Source organism: Trachurus japonicus, chromosome 3, assembly GCF_045865225.1.
Source record: "Trachurus japonicus isolate A0001 chromosome 3, Traja_1.0".
In the NCBI taxonomy this organism is placed as follows: domain Eukaryota; kingdom Metazoa; phylum Chordata; class Actinopteri; order Carangiformes; family Carangidae; genus Trachurus; species Trachurus japonicus.
In genome coordinates, this window is record NC_140909.1 from 28,978,312 (window position 1) to 29,002,926 (window position 24,615).

General features: G+C 39.8%; 1 long non-coding RNA gene across 1 annotated transcript; it reads right to left on the minus strand.

Annotated features, from left to right (window-relative positions):
• Positions 1–1,831: 1,831 nt before the first annotated feature.
• LOC146990114 (uncharacterized) lies at positions 1,832–3,533 on the minus strand. Its single transcript, XR_015035643.1, has 3 exons — positions 3,493–3,533; positions 3,323–3,361; positions 1,832–2,098 (listed from the first exon to the last, which is right to left on the minus strand). It is a non-coding gene; the product is annotated as an uncharacterized LOC146990114 (long non-coding RNA).
• Positions 3,534–24,615: the final 21,082 nt, after the last annotated feature.

Below are 24,615 nucleotides of genomic sequence, written 5' to 3' on the forward strand. Positions count from 1 at the left end.
GGTGATTGTAGTTCAATTTCAATGTCAGTGGACGCTTCATCTTCATATTCAAGTATTTCATCACAGATGTCAGTGATGGGACTTAGAGTTGGCTCATTGAGAACAGGTGTTGTGTCAGTGTTCACTGTAATCGGTGCGTCAAGGCTGACTTCGTTGTGTTCGTTCATACTGAAAAACTCCACAGGTTTCAGCTCATAGTTGCAGGAGGACTTGGTGCGCTTGTGACACTGTTTGATCCTGTTGATGACGTCACGGAGATGTGAAAATGTCACCATGATGGCACAACCAAAAAAAGGATCTGGTAAACCAGTTTCTCCTCTGGAGTGTGGGTCAAAGAAACCATACCTGCCAGATGTGGTTCTGAACACTGCAATGCATGCACCTTCCATAATTAGCAAAGCGTACTGCACTTCTGACAGAAGACAGCTCATTCCAGCTTCTAGGTCACGAAAGGAATCAACATATTCACTACCAGGTTGTCCTAATGTGCCGTAACGGGACAGCTGAGTCATGTTTACATAATACACATTTCTGCGTGCAGTCACGATGTCAGGGATTTCATCTGTAGCCAAGTGGACGGAGTCAGGAAACCTTATCATGGCTTCACCGTACAGAGCATTACCTTTGTCCCAAAACACAGTTGAGGTCTGCTGTCTGGAAGTGTTCGTCCTCATAAAGACAGGCTAGAAACATCAGAGAGTTACATGTACATTGCCTGTTACTGTATTCACCGTATTTATAGTGATTCTGGCTGTAGGATGCACGGACTCTGATCTCAGTGGGCCGGTTGATCACGTTAGCATAAGAAGCTGCAGCGACACGTGGATTATCAGTTTGTTGTCCTCTCTTATATGAAACCTGCGCTGGACCTGGTGCATCATGTTGTCTACGAGACTTTACCTGGTTACGAGAACACTCTGTTTCAAGTGGTGTATCACTGGGACGTTTACCTTTTAACACATCTCCACGAGAACCTTTTGGTTGCAGCTGGACCACCACTGGGCTTAACAACAGTAGCATGTTCTTCCACGCACAGGGCATCAGTTGGGCATTTACCTTTTACCACATCTGCATAGGAAACCTTGGATACAGGGGGACTTCTGTTGACCTCTCTGTTGCACAGATGGACCGGGAACCGTGTCAGACTCACTGCTATGTGGACCAGGATTTTCTGCTTGGACACTTGTTTCTGCTTCAAGGAGACTCCAGCTTCTGCCATCGGACTTTTGCAGCCACAGACCTTTTGCCCTTTCTTGGCATTGTTATTTATTTATTTCAGATACCACAAACACAACAAAATACTCGTATATAGTGATTTATTGAAATTATCTGAGTGTGTACAGCAAATATTCAGACCTAAACCTGTGAAAATCCAAAAATGAGTGGCAAGGAACAAATGCTCTTCAAAATTACTACTGAGACAATTAGCTTTTGTTTATATTTTATATCAAGGTCAACTTAAGTAAATCAATGAGTAAATATCTCTCTACTGCAAATGTGACTTCTCCTTGAAGTTATGTTCAACAGAAATGTATGATTTATTTTCAGTACAATGTTAGTGATCACAAATCTGTGTCAAGCAATTCAAACTCAGTTATTTCTCACAACTATGATATATGTTTAGTTGCTGAATAAAATCTAGTCAGTTAAATGGCCAAATGTTTCTTAATCTGATCGATTATCTTTCTTTCAGCTATGTTTATCAAATAATGTTTAGACTATAGATGTGTGAAAATCAATATAAAATAACAAAAGACAGAGGAGAGACAGATAGAGGGGGTGTAAGTGGAGAAACTCACAGGTTCAAAAACAGAAAGATCAAGTTGTTTTTCAAGGGTTTTTCAAGGGTTTTTCAAAAGTTCTCAAAATTCCAACGAGATAGAGCGGGACAGAGAGGGATACAAGACAGAACACCTTCAATTAGATAGAAATGGGTAGATGGATAGGAGAGATAGAAGATTCATAAATTAGTGGTGAGTTTGTAGATGAGAGGGGAGAGTTGTGAAATCTCTTTGGGGATAGTGAGGCCTCTATATGAGCAGAGGGATCGGGAGGGTTGGGAGAGGTGGAGGAGGATGATAGAGGGACACAACGACACCTGCAAGACAAAACAAAACCCCTAATTAGTCACATGTTTCAATAGTAAACATTACTTCAAATGTGAAAGTGTGAGGCTGTTTTCGAAACAGCCTCCTACTACTACTGTGCAGTAAGCAGTATACAAGTGTCCCAGTGTCCTTATTTTACTCCCACCAAGCAGGCTAAAAGCTGTTTTAAATCCTGCTGTGGTGCCATTTAGGATCGATTTCATTTAAATTCTGTTATATTGATTCACAGGGCATGAGATCGATTTTTTCCCCCGGCAGTGAAGTAGCAGCGCGGTTACGTCTGACACTCTGACTCACATTAACTACAAGCTGAGTTTCTTTCTTCCTCTTTGTGACTGTCCAATGTATTGCTGTGTTTCATATGAATAAATACCAAAACAAAACAAAACTACGAGCAGAGTTCATGTCAGCTCAGGTGATCTGCAGGTTATTGTTTCTCCGACACTGTGTGTGTGTGTGTGGCGACGGTGCAGCGCTGACACACACAGACATCTACAGAAACTGCATGTTCTTCAAGCCGCAGGTGAGTCAACATATGATACGTGTTACGCAGAATAAAGGACAAGCAGCTCCGTGTTTTCAGTAGGACTTTTCTCCACTTTAATGACCGTTGGATCATAACACATGACGCCCAGACTCTGGAGATAGGCGATCTGACTGGGCCAGTCTCATGAACCGCTCCACAAATTCACTGTCACTTTATTTACCATGGGCTCCGTTTCTACACATTTCCTGGAAACGAGGGAGGGAGGGAGGGAGCTTTAGCTGCTGCAGACTTGACTTGAGACTGAAGTTTACGTTTAGTTTTTTTTTGTTTTGTTTACCATTAATATTTTTCACTTTAAGAAACAATGCCTTAATTATAAATTAATTAATTAATGCAATTCGCAGGAATGTTGCAGTTCAAGTTCACTTTCACTTGCAATTCCTTTCTGTCAAATTTACAAGTTTCCACTTAAAAACTGTTGTTTATGGTGAAAAGAAAAAAATCAAGAACATTGTATTTTTTAACAGAGTTGAGCCATTTTCATTATTTAAGAGGGGATTGAATCGATTCTAATTAAAGTGAATCAAATCGAAACGTGATTCAGCGATTTAGAATCTTAGGTATCGAAATCGAATCAATCCAATTCAATCAATATACAGCCCTGTATGTCACTTTGGTTTGTTTGAATAAAAGGGGAGCTTCATGTTCATGTTAGGAAGGAACTTACGTTGTTTGGTTCCAGGGAGCCACCAGCAATAGCTCTGATCTGGAGTCAGAGACAGAGAAATATGGCAACCGGAAGGAGGGAGAAGAGAGAATAAGCTAGAGTTTCAGTATCTGATTATAATGTCATTTTAATTTAATCAGAGGAAACACAAAATTCATGTGCCACCTTACCTTTCAGTCTGTGACAGCCTGGACCAGCAACAGTGGGAGACAAAGGTGGGGGCACAGGGGAATGGAGGGGAAGGAGGAAGAGGGAGATTTTAATTTCAATTTCAGACAAGAAATTCCTCACAGATCACTTCAACTTCAGAGCTGACATAACTTACAATGTGTGTGAATTTAGGGCCTGCATTTGCCAGGACGAAAAGGGTGGCCAGAGAGAAAAATATTATTTACATTAGATATAAAAATAATTACACAACAGTTAGTTCCGACCGGTCCCAACCGAGCAATTTGATTGGACAAGAGACGTTCCATAGTGCTGATATACAGTATAACAGCACTGGGACTTTTCACAGACATAATCACTCCGCTGTTCAGCTGGACAGGAGCTACGCTCCCCATACAGGAGCTGCCCCATCTCTCTGCTGCTGCTACAGTTAGAAACCTGAACATTAAACCATCTCTCTGCTGCTGCTACAGTTAGAAACCTGAACATTAAACCATCTCTCTGCTGCTGCTACAGTTAGAAACCTGAACATTAAACCATCTCTCTGCTGCTACTACAGTTAGAAACCTGAACATTAAACCATCTCTCTGCTGCTACTACAGTTATAAACCTGAACATTAAACCATCTCTCTGCTGCTACTACAGTTAGAAACCTGAACATTAAACCATCTCTCTGCTGCTGCTACAGTTAGAAACCTGAACATTAAACCATCTCTCTGCTGCTACTACAGTTAGAAACCTGAACATTAAACCATCTCTCTGCTGCTACTACAGTTAGAAACCTGAACATTAAACCATCTCTCTGCTGCTACTACAGTTATAAACCTGAACATTAAACCATCTCTCTGCTGCTACAGTTAGAAACCTGAACATTAAACCATCTCTCTGCTGCTACTACAGTTATAAACCTGAACATTAAACCATCTCTCTGCTGCTACTACAGTTATAAACCTGAACATTAAACCATCTCTCTGCTGCTACAGTTAGAAACCTGAACATTAAACCATCTCTCTGCTGCTGCTACTACAGTTAGAAACCTGAACATTAAACCATCTCTCTGCTGCTACTACAGTTCTAAACCTGAACATTAAACCATCTCTCTGCTGCTACTACAGTTAGAAACCTGAACATTAAACCATCTCTGCTGCTGCTACAGTTAGAAACCTGAACATTAAACCATCTCTCTGCTGCTACTACAGTTAGAAACCTGAACATTAAACCATCTCTCTGCTGCTACTACAGTTAGAAACCTGAACATTAAACCATCTCTCTGCTGCTACTACAGTTCTAAACCTGAACATTAAACCATCTCTCTGCTGCTGCTACAGTTATAAACCTGAACATTAAACCATCTCTCTGCTGCTACTACAGTTAGAAACCTGAACATTAAACCATCTCTCTGCTGCTACTACAGTTAGAAACCTGAACATTAAACCATCTCTCTGCTGCTACTACAGTTAGAAACCTGAACATTAAACCATCTCTCTGCTGCTACTACAGTTAGAAACCTGAACATTAAACCATCTCTCTGCTGCTACTACAGTTATAAACCTGAACATTAAACCATCTCTCTGCTGCTACTACAGTTATAAACGGACCTGAACATTAAAACCTGGACCTGACCTGGTCCGTCTAATTGGAGATAAATCTCTACTAAACCTGGCTGGAAAAAAATCGCCGCAGGGGCAACTACGTTTTGACGGCGATGTGTTTTGATATTAGCATTAGCTGTTGTTAGCCACGTAGCTCAGCTACTAGCTTCAACTGTGTTTATATTGATTAGCTACGACCGAATCACAGCCGTGCTGATATACAGTACAACACCACGCCCTCTCGTGTGAGATTGCTTAAATGCAGTCCGAGGCACCCGAGTCGCGGACAGATACGCGGTCATTACTGATAAACAAAGCCTCGACTGGTAAAAGTAGCATAGCCGTTAGCACAGCCGGCCGTTTTTGTGAACTAGCTCGATGCTAACTTCCGCTAGCGGTTAGCAAAACGGCTACATTCGCGTTAGCATAGCCGGTGTTAGCACGTTGCTAACACGGTTTTTACTGTGGAAATGTCTCGCCCTTCGACTTCTTTCAAGTCCGTTTAAGTTTGAGGCCAATGGTGAAACGAAAAAAGTGCATTTATAAAGTTTCACAGCTGTCCGTTGGGGCACTTTCATTCGCTGCTACCTACCGTTACAAACCTCACAGCCGAATGACGTTAGTTCTCGGGAGGACTGGATGATGCGTTTAAACGTACTCGGAAATTCCAAACTCAGTTACTGGGAAAAGTGAGACACGCTGCGCATTTCGCTTCTTTAGGTTTGAAACATCAAAATGTTATCACTGTTGAAGACAATATAATCATAAACATTAGAATGATCTAGTCGTAGTGAGGAAAATATCATAAGAGAATCGCATCGAGCGGGACGCGATCTCGGGCAGCCATAATGAAAACATTACAAATCACATGTACTAACCACTACGCCAGAACAGCACATAGACATAAGTAGGTCTCCTTGCCTCTTTGTCATTTTCATCATTACCCTGGTAACGTTTTGATTTGATCTGACCTGTTCATGACTGTTACAGACGATTTAATCATAAAAATAAAAACGATTCCAGAAGTTTTTTATTGAATTTGTATCATGGATGTTATATGATTAGTACGTACGATGGCGTCCAAAGTTACCAACCACACAAAAAAAGGAAAGTGAAGAGTCTTCCCAAAATTGCACCGACCTGGATTCGATCTCGCTCAGCAAAAGGATAAAATTCATTAAAGGGTTACTCATCCCACTGAGCTATATCACAAGTTAATAACTTTAGTCTTCCTGCATATTTGACATTTGCATCACAAAGTCGATGAGCTCAGTATCTTTTCTCGGCGTCACTGTGTTTTCATAGTATTTGTCAATGGCGGTGTTTTATTTTGAAAATTGTTTTAACTTTGAATATTATACATAAAAGTCCTGCATAGTTTCTATTCAGATTTCATTCAGTGAAGTTGTCTGCCATTTTAACTTGCTTTTAACATGCTTTTTTTTTTTTTAAATCTCCTTTTTATAATTTATTTATTTAATTAGATATATTTATTTATTTAATTTATTAACTTATTTATTCTGTCATTTCTATATTCCCTGCCTATTGGTCATTAGTGATACTTACTCAGTATGCATTACTGTAATATTTCAGTATACCCACTACAATAAAGCTATCTAATCACAATCTTCACAAATTCGCATCGAGCAGGACTGGACCCTCCTCAGCAAAAACTTTAAGATAAACAATTATTTATATTATATTATATTATATTATATTATATTATATTATATTATATTATATTTATAATTAACCTCTGTGAGCTAATCCAGCCTAGAGCTAATTTACAGTTTTCCTGCCCATATTAGTAATTTACATCAGTATTGTGGTCAGGCTGAGACTGTAGAGGTTATAGGTGACCTCTCGTGTCTCAGCTTGACTCTCAGGTCACATACACACACACACACACACACACACACACACAGTAGAGGTCACCTGTCTGTGTGTCTGTGACCTGAGAGTTATTGTGAGTGTCTGTGCTCACCTGTCTGTGACCGAGTCAAGCTGAGACTGTAGACAAAGAAAACAAAGAAACTACACAAAACATTAAACCATAATATCCTTGCTGACCTGTCTGAGAATAATTAAATAGAGAGAGCCATTGTGTAATTCTAAAAACTGAACATATATAGTGTGTGTGTGTGTGTGTAATGATAATAATGTACGTAATAATGTTTAATACATAGACATACCAAAAAAAAAATAAGTCAAGCTGAGACTGTGGGCATTATTATTATTATTATTATTATTATTATTATTATTATTATTATTATTATTATTATCATCATGATTATTATTATTATTATTATTATTAATATTATACATTTAGCCTATCATGTGCAAAGACACTAGACAAAATAATAAACCATAATATGCCTGCTGACTTGTCTGAGAATAATTACAAAGAGAGCCATTGTTCAATTAAATAACATTTTATTAAACAATATTTCATTTAACAACATACTTAACAACGTGTCGTTCTTTCCAACTCTTCCTACTTCTCTAATACCCCCCCCCCCCATCCCCTCCCTCCTTCCCCTCCCCTCCTTTTTCTTCTCCTCTTTCACTACCTGTTACATCTATTTTTTTTATACCCACTATCACTTTCACAAGTATGTGTGTGTGTGTAGTGTGTGAATATGTGTGTGTGTATGTGTTACAGGGGTGTGGCCGCAATTATTTTTTGGCCCCGTCTTTTTATCAGCACGCTCAGTGGAGGCGTCACAAGCTTCTCAAGAAGGGGAAGCCACAGGTCTTTCTCGAGGAGCATCAAGTCTCCATTTTCGAGGATGACCTCAAATTGATGCTCCCCTTTGGGATTGGCCCCCAGAATGCCGACCTCCTCCTCTTTCTCCTCTTGGTTGATCTAAAGAGACAAAGATTTTTTTTTTAAATGGAAAAAACATAACATGATCAACATCATTATTTTCACAGAAAAATATTACTCATCATCTAACACCCCTCCCGCCCCCTTTCTTCTGAATTCACCTACCTCAGCTGTGCTGAATGTGGTGCTGTGGATCCTTAACCCATAGGATGAGTCCGTCCTCCGGAGGTGGGTGACAGTCACCCACTGGCCAGTTGCCAACGGGGTCACTGCCAGCTCCCTCCACAGGTTTATCTCAACCTCTGCTTTCTCCTGAAAAGGTAGACAAGAAAAAATACTTTATCTTGTTCATTCGTAGAACATAATGCATTCACTTTATCATTTCATAAATAAAATTAATTGCTTACCTGGCGCAGTGTCACTATACGGAGGGGCACCTCCTCCCTCCCAACACGCATGGGTTTGATCTGTCCCAACTGAATGACAAGAGGAAATTATTATAGCTACAACAGGCAGGCAGGCCTAAACTGTAAGTCAGAAATTTCAGAAATTAAATAACTAACCTCCACTACCTCCCCAACAAGGGTTAGGAGCCCCATGGACCCCCTCACCCCATCCAGTGGGGTCACAGTGGAGGGGGGGTCCAGGAGCTCCTTGCCTCTTTTATAATGGTCTTCAGGCACTGCCAGATTGGCAGTGCCTGCATAGAATGTTGTGGCCCTCGTTATGTTAATATCGTACGGGGGCCCGTCTCCCCGGAGTGAGTATCCCTTTATTATGTAGGAAGTGTCATCCTTCACTTGATGTTTCAATTCCTCAAAGAAGGTAATTTTTTTTGACTGTCCAGCCATCGGATATGGCTACTAGCATGTTGTGCTTCGTTACGTTGGGGACAGCCTCCCCCTCCCCAAATGTCCACCTGAGGACTTTCGCCTTCTCTTTGACCCCCACTACTTTTATATGGAGTGGTGGGGGTCTAGAGAAGGGGCTGTCCGGCCTCTTTTCGGTGACATCCTTTATGCGTTTCATTCTGAAAGCAAAAAGCAAAAACATGCATTAAAAAAACAAAACAAAACGGATTTTGATGCATTATTAGTTTTTATGTAGTTTCAGTTTTTTTTTATTATTATTATTATTATTTTTTTTTTTTATATATATATAAAACTAAAAAAAGAATCTAAACTATGATAACTCTTTTTAGGATTACTTATAAAATGTATTATACATAAATATGCTGGCGTTTTATATTCATATATACAGTATATATAAAATAAATCCCCAAGACATAAAGTATATTTACATGAGGAACGAACAATACGTGTGCTTCCGGTTTATTCGCTTTTATTTTGAAAAGCTTCAAATCAACTTCCGCGCAATGTCACTGTCACTACGCCTGTCATCTTCGGCCTCACTGCAGTTGTCTCCGCCACAAACTCGGACTAAATATGCAAGTCATCATTTTGGTGTTGGGTTTTCTGATTTATTTTAGCACTTGGTAAAAGGGGCAAACGTAGCTTCTTGTTTTTGTGGATTTGTTTAAGGTGCCGGGGCCGGGAATCGAACTTGCATCCAATGGAGTAAAAATATTACTAGGCAGAATGCTTAACCACTAGACCATCATCACAAGCATGGTATACTAGCCGTATTTACACTATATAAAATTTAGTGCGTTATTATTGGATTAAAAAAAAACCTCAAACATTCAGAATACGATAACTCCATTTAGGATTACTTATAAAATAAATTATACATAAATATGCTTACATTCTGATATACTCGTTTTTTAATTATATTTACCTAAATAAATCAAAGTTAACTAAGAGTGTTATTAGTAATAGCAGGGAGGACAATGAATAAATCAATAGAGAGGGATTAACGTAGCAGACGTCTGACGCACTAGGACCAAAATCTGTTGCTAGGTCACAGCGGAAAAAAAAAAAAAAATCCAGTGTGACGTCACCAACTCATTCGCGCGTCTGGCGATTGGCGGGAAACTCTGAAAAACTGCACTATCACTATGGCTTCTCTGACACAACCTCTCTGATAAAATAAATTACAAAAAACGTATAAAAATGATCAGTGACACTGACAAGGTCATTGCTGCCCAATTTAGATTCATGTTACTAACTACATAGAGATTTTAGTTCACATATTTTATGGTTTATTAGTGCCAAATAATATTTTTCATCATCATCATCCCTTTATTCACGCACACAAAAATCATAATAATGTTATATCTGAAATAAACATTGAAAAATCAAGGTGTTAAATTTTTTTCTTACCTTTCTCTTTTGTTAGGGTTCTTTTCTTTATTGTTAGTGTGATGGGATGGAGGGAAAAAAGGGGAAAGATGTCATGTTTTCGGCAATTAACAATATTTTCCCAAGTGAAATGTAAGTTAAACAATGGTTAAATTAAATTAAATTAATAAATTAATAAATTAAATTGATTTTATACAGTTACCCCTAATTTTAAATGGTAAAAATTTTAATCAGAAATCAAGCTAGTTTTTAGAAAGAAAAAAATGTAAGGGCCTCTTACCTGGATGATGATGATGGAAAAGGAATATGGGAGGGAGTTAAGAGTATTAAAGACAAAACAACCAGTCAACCGACCAATCAGAGTGATGTCGTCATGGTGAGGAAAAGCCTCCCATTGGCTGCGTGTGCAGCCAATGGGGGATTAGGGGAGAGGGGGACCACAGCAACAGAGCAGCAACTGGTGGGGTGGGGGGGAGGTGGTGGTGGTGGGGGGGGCTGGGGTGGGGGGGGAGGGGGTGGTTGGGGGGTGGTGGTTGCCCAGTTACGGGAACCTACTGAAAACTCCTGACTTCACTTGGCTTAAGACCAATAGGACCTGTAGGCTACAATGGATTGTGAAGTAATTTCAATTATATTTATTTACTAACAGGTAATTAAATGTAATTACCTTGTAATTACTAAGTACTTACAGGTAATTACCCAGTATTTTGTTGGTAATTAGCAGGCCAATATCAGGTAACTACCAGGTAAATAGGTGGTAGCTACATCTTACCATCTTGTAAATACTTGGTAATTACCTGGTAGTAATTACAAGGTAAGTACATTTAATTACCTGCTATTACTTAGTAAATACATCTTATTACCTGTAATCACCTGGTAATTACCAGAACCAGTAGTAGTATTTACAGTTTTTCTCGATTGCTAAAACACTAAACCCTGTTGTCTGAACCAATTTCTCAGTTGCCTGAACCCACTGATTGAATCAATCACTCTTTTTTGTATGAAATGATTGGAAATTACTTAAATTGTTGAAGATTAGCATGAATAAATTGAAAAGCTGAAGTCTACTCAAATATTTTTAAAAATGATAGCATGAATACATTGTTGGACAATTACTAATATAGATTAAACAATATGTAGGTGGTTGGAAATTATTTGAATTGTTGAAGATTGCAACAAGTGTAACAGTTGAAGAGCATGAAGTGTTGAAATCTGCTGTAGGGTAATTTCTACAATAGATGAAGCAATATCTGAAGAGTAGAACTTGTATGCAGGAGGCTGAATGACATGAAATGGAGGAAAAAATATCAGAAATGTGTAAGATAAGTGTACAAAAATGTATATAGCCTACCTACTGAAAAAATGTGTGTGTTGAGTGTGTGAGTGTGTGTGTGTGGTAGTTAATGTGTGTTCATTTGTGTGTGTGTGAGTGTGTGTGGTAGTTAATGTGTGTTCATTTGTGTGTGTGTGTGTGTGTGTGAGAGAGTGTGTGTGTGTGTGTGTGAGTGTGTGTGTCTGTGTGTGTGTGTGTCTGTGTGTGTGAGTGTGTGTGTGTGTGTGTGTGTGTGTGTGTGTGTGTGTGTGTGTGTGTGTGTGTGTGTGTGTGTGTGTGCGAGTGTGTGTGGTAGTTAATGTGTGTTCATTTGTGTGTGTGTGTGTGAGAGAGTGTGTGTGTGTGTGTGTGTGTGTGTGTGAGTGTGTGTGGTAGTTAATGTGTGTGTGTGTGTGTGTGTGTGTGTGTGTGTGTGTGTGTGTGTGTGTGTGTGTGTGTGTGAGTGTGTGTGGTAGTTAATGTGTGTTCATTTGTGTGTGTGTGTGTGTGTGTGCCTATGTAACATGTAACTGGTGGCTTTAAGGTATGGTGGCAGCTTTAACCATAGGCTTTAACTGCTCTGTGACACCCTCAAACAGATCTAATGTACGACTTATCTGTACTTAGTACGAGCAAAAGGTTTACATTTTCCGAACCATAAGACCTTGCTGAACGTGTCCATGTCACTTTGGTGTTTCTAGAGTAAAAATTGTTGATTGTGTCGCAGGTTGGAAACTTTGGGACATTTAGAAAATCAGCGCCTACTTTTGAATGGGAGTCAATGAGAGGAGAGAGGGACCTGGCCGCACTCAGAGGCTCCCAGTTTAAATTGTGTTCGTCTCTCTGGTTTTTTGAGCACATGAAGAGATCAAGGATGAGCTTGTCTACAACCGTGCCCGAAATTATGTGTGTAGAGTGTAATCTGTGGCCGTGCTGACAGGATAGAGAGAAAAATGTGAGAGGATTTTTAGACCCTCTGTCACTCTGCCAACTGCCAACGTCCGAACATTCCGTCCCATTGACTTTCATGTTAAATCTGAATTTTGTCAGAAATTTTAATGATTTTAAAACTATACATATATCTGAAACTGTTGAAGATATCAATAAGCTGAGATATAGCTGAATAGTTGAAAGGTTTGTGAACAGTTTAAAAGTTGAATGAAGTCTGTAGCTGAAAGTATGCTGAAGCTATTAGAGGCTGAATGAAGCAGAAGATTTGAAGAGTTTGAGGACTGTTTCAATGTATTTCCTATGAGAGAAAAATTGCACAAAAAGTTAAATATTTTAAAAAGTATAAATAGTATGAAAGAGAAAAATAATAGCATAAATGTCCTGAAAAAGCTGCACGTTTTGATATATGAATTGTTGAAATAGCACAAAGTATGAAGGAGCAGAAAACTGCTGAAAAAGGGTGGAAGAAGTAAGAATAATAATAATAATAATAATAAGTATAAAGATTTGAATAACAATAGTGTGAATGCTTCCAGCATTCACACTAATAACTAGAAAATTTCCTCTCGGGAAATTTTGAATGGGCCACGGGAGCTACTGCGGGTTGTGCCATCTCTGTCAACATGGGAATCAAACCCACGATCTTAAGGTCAAGACAGAGCTGATCAGACAGACACATGATCATCTTTCTATAAGCACTGATATGGAGGAGCTGTAACCACATTAGGTTACCTGTGTGTGTGTGTGTGTGTGTGTGTGTGTGTGTGTGTCTGTGTGTGTCTGTGTGTGTCTGTGTGTGTCTGTGTGTGTGTGTGTGACACCAACAAGGTTTAACTTTAAAACCAGATTAAATCATGGTTTAAGTTTAAATTCTGTTGCACGTTAACTGTGTTTTAATCACATGAAGGTGTGTGTGTGTGTGTTTGTGTGTGTGTGTGTGTGTGACTGTAATCACATGAAGCTGGCTCGAGAGTCTGTGTGTGTGTGTGTGTGTGTGTGTGTGTGTGTGTGTGTGTGTGTGTGTGTGTGTGTGTGTGTGTGTGACTGTAATCACATGAAGCTGGCTCTAGAGTCTGTGTGTGTGTGTGACTGACTTGACACATAGTTAGTTAGTAGCTGCATCCTGTGTCAGTCTGATTTAGCTGTGTCTGTGTTTATAAACATTTAAACGAGCGCCAGGTGGATTGTTTATGAAGTTAACGAGCTCTGGCCTGAGGATCAAAGAGGTTACCACGGCGATAGGGGCCCCCGCAGGCTGAGGCAGACAGAAACGTGGACAAAAAGAGCCATTTTCTGCCTCTAAACCGGTCTCACAATTAGGCTTAGCATGACAAAACGGTAACTCCTATCAGAACAAAACACAGATCAACGTTGCTCTAAGGACTTACTGAAAATTTCGGTACGATTTGGTGTTTCTACAGTAAATATTTTGGCGACGCTGGCAGTTTTAAAACATCAGGCCGTTCTGCTCCTCTCAGAAAATATTTGTATTGGACTCAATGAGGAGCAGGGACAGACGTGGCCGCACTCAGAGGCTGATTCTGTAAGTTCTGTAAGTCTCTCTGATATTTTGAGCACATGACATGAGAGATAACAAGTTTGTCTTACAAATTCTGAAAAAATTATGTCTGTAGAGTGTAAATTGTGGCCGTGGTGGCAATTTATCCAGAAAAAATACAGAATGTTTCTTCACTCTCTCCCACTCTAACCGATGATGTCACGCACTCTGACACGAACATTCCATGCAATACACACCCATTATAAACTCATAATTTCTCCAAAAATGATCATGGTCATTGATAATGGATTGATCAAAAACTATATGACCTATCAAAACGTGGAGTAATACGACAATACACAAGACTTGTGTCTACTGTTTAAAGTTTAAATGGAGTCTCTAGGTGAAAGTATGCCTGAGCAGTAGACGTTTGTTAAACTCCAATGATTGGTCTTTTTCGCTCTTTTTTTTTCGCCCGTCCCATTGACTTACATGCAAAATTTTTGCGCAGTTTTTCGCGACTACGTCGCGAAAAATTCGTAAACTGTTGAGAAAAGTAATAGCATACCGATCCCGATCAAGACGCACATTTTGATATATAATTTGTCCTGCAACTCTTCGAGTTGCAGGACTAGTAGCGAATCGAAAATCGTCCGGAAGAGGAAGGAGAATAATAAGAAAAAATCCACACAATAACAGTAGTGCCCGGGCGGTCCCTGCAGCTATTTCATAGCTGTTGGGACCAGTGCCCGGTGCGATTGCCCGTGGCCCTAACTAGAAAAAACATTTCCAAGAATGGAAATGGTGTGAATGCTGGAAGCAATGCTGAATGAGCTGAAGAAATTGTTGAAAGAAAGAAAGATTGAAACAAGAGAGAAAAAAGAAAAGGACAGAAAGAAAGAAAGAAAGAAAGAAAGAAAGAAAGAAAGAAAGAAAGAAAGAAAGAGAGAAAGAAATGGAGTAAAAACAAAGGAAGAGAAAAGGAGTAGAAAGAAAGAAAGAATCAAACAAACAAAGAAGTAAAAAGACAGAAATGGAGTGAAAGAAAGAAAGAAAGAAAGAAAGAAAGAAAGAAAGAAAGAAAGAAAGAAAGAAATGGAGTAAAAACAAAGGAAGAGAAAAGGAATAGAAAGAAAGAAAGAAACAATCAAACAAACAAAGAAGTAAAAAGACAGAAATGGAGTGAAAGAAAGAAAGAAAGAAAGAAAGAAAGAAAGAAAGAAAGAAAGAAGAAAAAGAGAGAGGGGGATGATAGATAGAAAGAGGTAGATGGATGGATGGATGGATGGATAGAGAGGGAAGGATATAAAAAGTTACGTAAAATACAAATGAAGGAGTAGAAGAAAGAAAGAAAGAAAGAAAAAGAAAGAAAGAAAGAAAGGAGACAGAGGGGTTAAAAAATAGGGAGGGGTATAGATAGATAGATAGATAGATAGATAGATAGATAGATAGATAGATAGATAGATAGATAGATAGATAGATAGGACACATGTTAAAAGCTGCATCCTATGTCCCAGGCTCCACCTGTAATTGTACTACTATTAACTCTTTCACTGCCAAAGACGAGATAACTCGTCTTAGCGTTTTTTTAATGGCAACGCCATGCTGAATGTCTTGCCCTACTCCTCTGTGAAGATCAGACTTGTATCATCAAAATAAAGTGCAGAAAAACACATTTGGATTGAGAGATGTAAAAAATATAGCGTATCCCCCCCCCTCACGGAGCGGTGCGGGTGTCTGACTGCAGCGGCGCCGCTCCGTGACACTCTGGCCGCCGGTGAGAGCTTAGGGGGCGGCGGCGGGGCTCATGGCGGCTCGGCAGCTCGTTGAAGCTCCGTGCAGCTCCGTGATACAAAGCACAAACGTTAGTAACAACAACCCCGTCGATCGCTCGTCGTTAGTCATCAAGAGCGTTTGGAAAGTCGCCAGATTTTGCGAGAAATCACTCGGATAGCAGCTTGAAAACCCCGCGATCTACAGTAGTGTGGATGAGGAGCGGACGGCGCCGGCGAACGTGACGAGAGGTAAACGTGGTGGGAGTGTCTGTACTCTGTTGTGAGCGCACATGTCTGTGGCTGTGAGTTCAGGGGGCGTCAGCCAGAGCTGTCGGCTGTGTGTGTGTGTAGATGTGTGTGAGACAGAGAGAGTGAGTGAGACCGCTGCCTGCTGACCAGAGGAAGCTGGATCTGATCTAAAGTGCCGTGTTTCGGCTACAAAAACCTGTCGAACTGATCCGCGCGCGCGCGCGCGCGCGCACACACACACACACACACACACACAGACACACACGCACGCACGCGCACACACACACACACACACACACACGTATGCACACGCACACGTCACGTATGCACACACACTAAAAAAAAGGAAAGAAAAAGTTGTAACTCAAAGAAAATAAAGAAAAAAGGCTGCAGAAGTGTGTGTCAGTAGCTAAATATTTTGTCTTTTGTCATCAAAACTCATTTGTCAGTGTTGATTTAGTTGTTGTTTACAAGAGAACAACTGTACAGATGTTGAGGCGTCACTAAAGCAAAATATAAAGGAGCCAATTGTACTGGTTCACCTGAAAATGACAGCCGACACAAAAACCTCTTTTTCTCAAGATTTTGGTGCCAAAATGGCATTTTGGGCTAAACTAACCTATATTCAACCGTCAATTTCACAAGACTGGAACAAGATAGAAACAAACAGGTTTTTTTGCTGGAAACTAGAGACCCTCTTCTTTCCTTTGATGGGTTGAATGTGTATGTAGTAACAGTACATAATATTATGGTGGGTCTACGGAAATCAGTCAAAAAGCTGGAAAATGCCTGGCAAGCTGGAGGAAGCTGCTGTGAGAATGGCTGGCAGTCAAAGAGTTAATAGAGTTGGAAAGACTAAACGTCTGAACTTAAATTCATGAGAAAAATATAAATTGTTGGAGATGTTTACATCAAAAGTATAAAATAATTGAGAGCCTGATGAATTTGAGCTGAAAACCTGTGTGTGTGTCTGGGTGTGTGAGTCTGACGGTCTCTCTGTCTGCGTGTACATGTGCAGAAAGTAAAACTGTTGATAAGCGCCACAGAACTCCTCTCTCCCTAATGATCTGATTGATTACACCTGTGTGGCAGCCTGCCCTCAGAAGTTACCATGGCGACTACCATGCTTACATTTTACTGTGTGGAACAGTGTTGTTTTTGTGTGTTTGTCTGTTTGTGTATGTGTGTGTGTGTGTGACTGTGTGTGAGTGTCTGTGTGTGTCTGTCTGTGTGAGTGTGATGCCTGTGTTTGTGCGTGGACATCCTCTGTCAGTCTGGTTTATCATGTGTGTGTGTGGGGCTGTGTTTAAAAACATCTTAACGAGCGGCCAGGCTGCACCTGCACTATAGACTTTGATAACGAGCTGGCCGCTACAGCTGGACCAACTGCACACAGAGCAGAGCAGAGCAGAGAGATTTGTGCTCTGAGCAGCTTCCGAAAACAGCCCAGAAAAAGAGAACCGTAACTCTTATTAGAATGTGGTCATGACTACTGGGAGAGGAGACCTTCCTGAGCACATTGATGTGCATTAAATGTTTGTAGGGCAAAAACTTTTCTCAGGCTCGCAAGGTAGAAAAGGGGGGCATTTCTGTTTTTCTAAAAAAATCAGCTCCTACTTTTATATTGAAGTGGATGAGCCACTGGAGCGGGTCTAGCTGGACAATTAGGCTCACTGAGACAATTCTGTAAGTCTGTCTGCTGTTCTGAGCACATTAAATGAGACACGACAAGTGTGGCTACAAACCGGTGAGGAAATCATGTGTCTAGAGTTTAATTTCTGGCCGTGCTGGCAATTTATCCAGAAAAAATCCTGAATGTTTTTTCGATCCCTCTCACTCTAACGATGATGTCACTCACTCTAAGCCCTGCTCGTTAAGCGCAATACACAACCATTATAAAGTTGAATTTTGTGAAAAATTTTAATGATTTTAAAACAGCCAACAATCTAAAACTGTTGAAGATATTAATAAGCTGAGTAATATGTGAATAGATTAAAAGTTTGTCTACAATTTAAAAGACAAATGGAGTCTGTGGGAGAAAGTATGCTGACGTTTTAGAGGTTCAAAGAAGTAAGAAGATTTTAAAAGTTTGAAGACGTTTTCAATGCATTCCTATGGGAAAAAATTTGCAGAAAAAGTTAAATATTTTAAAAAGTATAAATAGTATAAAAGAGAAAAGTCATAGCACCCTTGTCCTGAAAAAGCCACACGTTTTGATATATGAATGGTTGAAATAGCACAAAGTATGAAGGAGTAGAAGATGTCTGAAAAAGGGTGAAAGTAGTAAGAATAATAATAATAATAATAATAATAAGTATAAAGAAAATGGCCGAACTGAATAACAATAGTGTGAATGCTTCCAGCATTCACACTAATAAGTATAAAGATTTGAATAACAATAGTGTGAATGCTTCCAGCATTCACACTAACTAGAAAAAACATTTCCAAGAATGGAAATGGTGTGAATGCTGGAAGCAATGCTGAATGAGCTGAAGAAATTGTTGAAAGAAAGAAAGAAAGAAAGAAAGAAAGATTGAAACAAGAGAGAAAAAAGAAAAGGACAGAAAGAAAGAAAGAAAGAAAGAAAGAATCAAACAAACAAAGAAGTAAAAAGACAGAAATGGAGTGAAAGAAAGAAAGAAAGAAAGAAAGAAAGAAAGAAATGGAGTAAAAACAAAGGAAGAGAAAAGGAGTAGAAAGAAAGAAAGAAAAAAAGAAAGAAAGAAAGAAAGAATCAAACAAACAAAGAAGTAAAAAGACAGAAATGGAGTGAAAGAAAGAAAGAAAGAAAGAAAGAAAGAAAGAAATGGAGTAAAAACAAAGGAAGAGAAAAGGAATAGAAAGAAAGAAAGAAACAATCAAACAAACAAAGAAGTAAAAAGACAGAAATGGAGTGAAAGAAAGAAAGAAAGAAAGAAAGAAAGAAAGAAAGAAAGAAAGAAAGAAAGAAAGAAAGAAAGAAAGAAGAAAAAGAGAGAGGGGGATGATAGATAGAAAGAGGTAGATGGATGGATGGATGGATGGATGGATGGATGGATGGATGGATAGAGAGTGAAGGATATAAAAAGTTACGTAAATAATATCAATAATGCAAAGCAACAAAATATCTCATCTTGGCACACGGCAGCAGATCAAATCAAATCCAGACTTGCAAGAAGTACTTAAAACGAACACCATGTATTGCAGCTTTCCCTGTCCAGTTCTTATTCTTATTAATCCTGCCTGAATTTTTGTTTATTTACGATTGTTTATTTAGTTATTTGTTTATCTCTAATCACTACTGTTATTCTTATTGTCTTCTTTCCGTTATGATTTCTGTCCATTAAATGGTTAAGGTCCGAAGGGTGGGTGGGGGGTATATGTAAGTATGTGTTGTAATGCTTATTTGACATAACTGTTGATGTCACTACTGCAAATGAAAAAGAAAATATAAAATATAAATAAAAAACATTTGATCACAAAAAAAAATAAAAAGTTACGTAAAATACAAATGAAGGAGTAGAAGAAAGAAAGAAAGAAAGAAAGAAAGAAAGAAAGAAAGAAAGAAAGAAAGAAAAAAAGGAGACAGAGGGGTTAAAAAATAGGGAGGGGTATAGATAGATAGATAGATAGATAGATAGATAGATAGATAGATAGATAGATAGATAGATAGATAGATAGATAGATAGATAGATAGATAGATAGATCAATCGATCAGAGGGGTTAAAAAATAGGGAGGGGTATAGATAGATAGATAGATAGATAGATAGATAGATAGATAGATAGATCCTATGTCCTAGGCTCCACCTGGAATTACACTACTATTTATAGAGGTGGAAAGGTTAAATGTCTGAACTGAAATTCATGAGAAAAATATAAATTGTTGGAGATGTTTACATCAAAAGTATAAAATAATTGAGAGGCTGATGAATTTGAGCTGAAAACCTGTGTGTGTGTGTCTGGGTGTGTGAGTCTGACGGTCTCTCTGTCTGTGTGTACATGTGCAGAAAGTAAAACTGTTGATAAGCGCCACAGAACTCCTCTCTCCCTAATGATCTGATTGATTACACCTGTGTGGCAGCCTGCCCTCAGAAGTTACCATGGCGACTACCATGCTTACATTTTACTGTATGGAACAGTGTTGTGTTTGTGTGTTTGTCTGTTTGTGTATGCGTGCATGTGTGACTGTGTGTGAGTGTCTGTGTGTGTCTGTCTGTGTGAGTGTGATGCCTGTGTTTGTGCGTGGACATCCTCTGTCAGTCTGGTTTATCATGTGTGTGTGTGGGGCTGTGTTTAAAAACATCTTAACGAGCGGCCAGGCTGCACCTGACCTGTTCTATTAATAGACTTTGATAACGAGCTGGCCCCAACAGCTGGACCAACTGCACACAGAGCAGAGCAGAGCAGAGAGATTTGAGCTCTGTGCAGCTTCCCAAAACAGCCCATAAAAAGAGAACCGTAACTCTTATCAGAATGTGGCCATGACTACTGGGAGAGGAGACCTTCCTGAGCGAGCCAATGTGCATTAAATGTTTGTAGGGCAAAAACTTTTCTTGCCGTCGCAAGGTAGAAAAGGGGGGCATTTCTGTTTTTCTAAAAAAATCAGCTCCTACTTTTATATTGAAGTGGATGAGCCACTGGAGCGGGTCTAGCTGGACAATTAAGCTCATTGAGACAATTCTGTAAGTCTGTCTGCTGTTTTGAGCACATCAGATGAGACACGACAAGTGTGGCTACAAACCGGTGAGGAAATCATGTGTCTAGAGTTTAATTTGTGGCCATGCTGGCAATTTATCCAGAAAAAATCCTGAATGTTTTTTCGATCCCTCTCACTCTAACGATGATGTCACTCACTCTAAGCCCTGCTCGTTAAGCGCAATACACAACCATTATAAAGTTGGATTTTGTCGAAAATTTTAATGATTTTAAAACAGCCAAATACCTAAAAACTGTTGAAGATATCAATAAGCTGAGTAATATGTGAATAGATTAAAAGCTGCACGTTTTGATATATGAATTGTTGAAATCGCACAAAGTATGAAGGACTAGTTTAAAACCGTAGAAAGGCGGAAAGTAGTAAGAAGAAAAATAAAGAAAATGGCCGAACCGAATAACAATAGTGTGAATGCCTTTTGCATTCACACTAATAAGAAAAAATCCACACAATAACAGTAGTGCCCGGTGCGATTGCCCGCGGCCCTAATAACTAGAAAAAGATAGCATTTCCTGCAGAAAATGCGTGTGAATGCTGAAAGCAGCTGAACGCTATTGCTGAAGCAATGCTGAATTAGCTGAAGAAATTGTTGAATCAATGCTAAATTAGTTGACGAAACTGCTAAAGCAATGTTGAAAAGACTAATGCTAGAGTAGAGTAGAGTAGAGTAGAGTAGAGTAGAGTAGAGAGTAGATGAATACTTTATTCATCCCTAGGAGGGAAAAAGCTGAAACATGTAACTTGTAGTGTGAGATGAATGCCTTTTTAAAGGTAAAAAGCAGTAGAAATGCTAAAGGGAGAAGAAAACATTGAAATTCTGCATGTTTAAATGTAATGGTTAAATAGTTGAAATCTGCAGCTAACCTGACAGGAAGGACAACTGATGAACCAGCACTAACATAGCCGAAGCAATGGCTGAGAATATATTTAAAAGTAGAAGATGTGAGACTTTGTATGAAATGGCTGGAAATTACTTGAATTGTCAAAGAAGAGTTTGAAAAATTCCTGAATTAGGAAAAAAGTTAATGCCTACTGAAATACATTGTAAACTGACAGCAGAAGAACATTGTTGAAGAATATAGATGGAGCATTAGCTGAGGAGTAGAATATGTAAACAGCGGGTTTAATGGTGTGAAATGGTTGAGAAGAGCCTCAGTAGTTTAGGATACGTGTAAAACAATGTGTTCAACATGACCAAAATGGGGAAATGTGTATTTTCAGTTTAAATAGCTAAAGAACAAAATTAACAGCAACGAGTCCATTAACTACAACAGGAAGATAGAGAGGTACATACAAAACAGTCAGACAACTGTAGGAAAAGTGTGTGTGTGTGTGTGTGTGTGTGTGTGTGGGGGGTAGTTAGTGTGTGTGTATGGTGAGTGCGTGTCCATTTGTGTGTGAGTGTGTGTCCGTGTGTGTGTGTGTGTGGTAGTTAGTGTGTGTCCATTTGTGTGTGTGTGTTGGATGTGTGTGCATGGTGAGTGTGTGTGTGTCCATTTGTGTGTGTGTGTGTGTGTGTGTGTGTGTGTGTGTTGGATGTGTGTGTATGGTGAGTGTGTGTCCATTTTTGTGTGTGTATGTGTGTGTGTGTGTGTGTGTGTGTGTGTGGTAGTTAGTGTGTGTCCATCGGTGTGTGTGTGTTGGATGTGTGTGTGTGTGTGTGTGTGTGACACTGACAGACTGAGAGAGAATGTGTGTGATAGATATATGAATTGCTGAAATAGCACAAAGTATGAAGGAGGTGTTAGATCCTGAAAAAGAGCGGAAGAAGTAAGAATAATAATAAGATAGATAGATAGATAGATAGATAGATAGATAGATAGATATAGAGAGAAGGAGAGAGGGAGAGAGAGGGAGGGAGGGAGAAGAGAGAGAGATAAGGAGAGGGATGGATAGAGAGAGGGAGGAAGGGAAGGAGAGAGGGAAGAAGGGAGGGAGAGAGGGAGGGAAGGATAGATAGAGGGAGGAAGGGAGGGAGAGAGGGAAGGAGGGAGACAGAAGAGAGAGAGGGAAGGATAGAGAGAGGGAGGAAGGGAAGGAGAGAGGGAAGGAGGGAGACAGAAGAGAGAGAGGGAAGGATAGAGAGAGGGAGGAAGGGAAGGAGAGAGGGAAGGATAGAGAGAGGGAGGGAGAGAGGGAAGGAGGGAGGCAGAAGAGAGAGAGGGAAGGATAGAGAGAGGGAGGAAGGGAAGGAGAGAGGGAAGGATAGAGAGAGGGAGGGAGAGAGGGAAGGAGGGAGACAGAAGAGAGAGAGGGAAGGATAGAGAGAGGGAGGAAGGGAGGGATTATAATTATTATTATTTAGAAGTATATAGTATTGAATAATATCATTTCAGACAGACAGACAGACCCAGAGAGAACAAGAGAGAGAGACAAATAGAGAGGGTGACACAGAGAGAGAGAAAGAGAGAGAGAGAGAGAGATAGATAAATAGATAGATAGATAGATAGATAGATAGATAGATAGATAGATAGATAGATAGATAGATAGATAGATAGATAGATAGATAGAGAGGGTGACAGAGGGAGAAAGAGAGACAGAGAGTGAAACACACACACACACACACACACACACACACACACACACACAGGTAGATAGATAGACAGACAGATAGATAAATAGACACACAGACAGACAGATAGATAGATAGATAGATAGATAGATATAGAGAAAAGGAGAGAGGGAGAGAGAGGGAGGGAGGGAGAAGAGAGAGAGATAAGGAGAGGGATGATAGAGAGATGGAGGAAGGGAAGGAGAGAGGGAAGAAGGGAGGGAGAGAGGGAGGGAAGGATAGAGAGAGGGAGGAAGGGAGGGAGAGAGGGAAGGAGGGAGACAGAAGAGAGAGAGGGAAGGATAGAGAGAGGGAGGAAGGGAAGGAGAGAGGGAAGGATAGAGAGAGGGAGGGAGAGAGGGAAGGAGGGAGACAGAAGAGAGAGAGGGAAGGATAGAGAGAGGGAGGAAGGGAAGGAGAGAGGGAAGGAGGGAGACAGAAGAGAGAGGGAAGGATAGAGAGAGGGAGGAAGGGAGGGAGAGAGGGAAGGATAGAGAGAGGGAGGAAGGGAGGGATTATAATTATTATTATTTAGAAGTATATAGTATTGAATAATATCATTTCAGACAGACAGACAGACAGACCCAGAGAGAACAAGAGAGAGAGACAAATAGAGAGGGTGACACAGAGAGAGAGAAAGAGAGAGATAGATAGATAGATAGATAGATAGAGAGATAGAGAGATAGATAGAGACAGACAGACCATGCCACAGCATGGTGGCAGCTTTAACCATAGGCTTTAACTGCTCTGTGACACCCTCAAACAGATCTAATGTACGACAAATCTGTACTTAGTACGAGCAAAAGGTTTACATTTTCCGAACCATAAGACCTTGCTGAACGCGTCCATGTCACTTTGGTGTTTCTAGAGTAAAAATTGTTGATTGTGTCGCAGGTTGGAAACTTTGGGACGTTTAGAAAATCAGCGCCTACTTTTGAATGGGAGTCAATGAGAGGAGAGAGGGAACTGGCCGCACTCAGAGGCTCCCAGTTTAAATTGTGTTCGTCTCTCTGGTTTTTTGAGCACATGAAGAGATCAAGGATGAGCTTGTCTACAACCGTGGCCGAAATTATGTGTGCATAGTGTAATCTGTGGCCGTGCTGACAGGATAGAGAGAAAAATGTGAGAGGATTTTTAGACCCTCTGTCACTCTGCCAACTGCCAACGTCCGAACATTCCGTCCCATTGACTTTCATGTTAAATCTGAATTTTGTCAGAAATTTTAATGATTTTAAAACTATACATATATCTGAAACTGTTGAAGATATCAATAAGCTGAGATATAGCTGAATAGTTGAAAGGTTTGTGAACAGTTTAAAAGTTGAATGAAGTCTGTAGCTGAAAGTATGCTGAAGCTATTAGAGGCTGAATGAAGCAGAAGATTTGAAGAGTTTGAAGACTGTTTCAATGTATTTC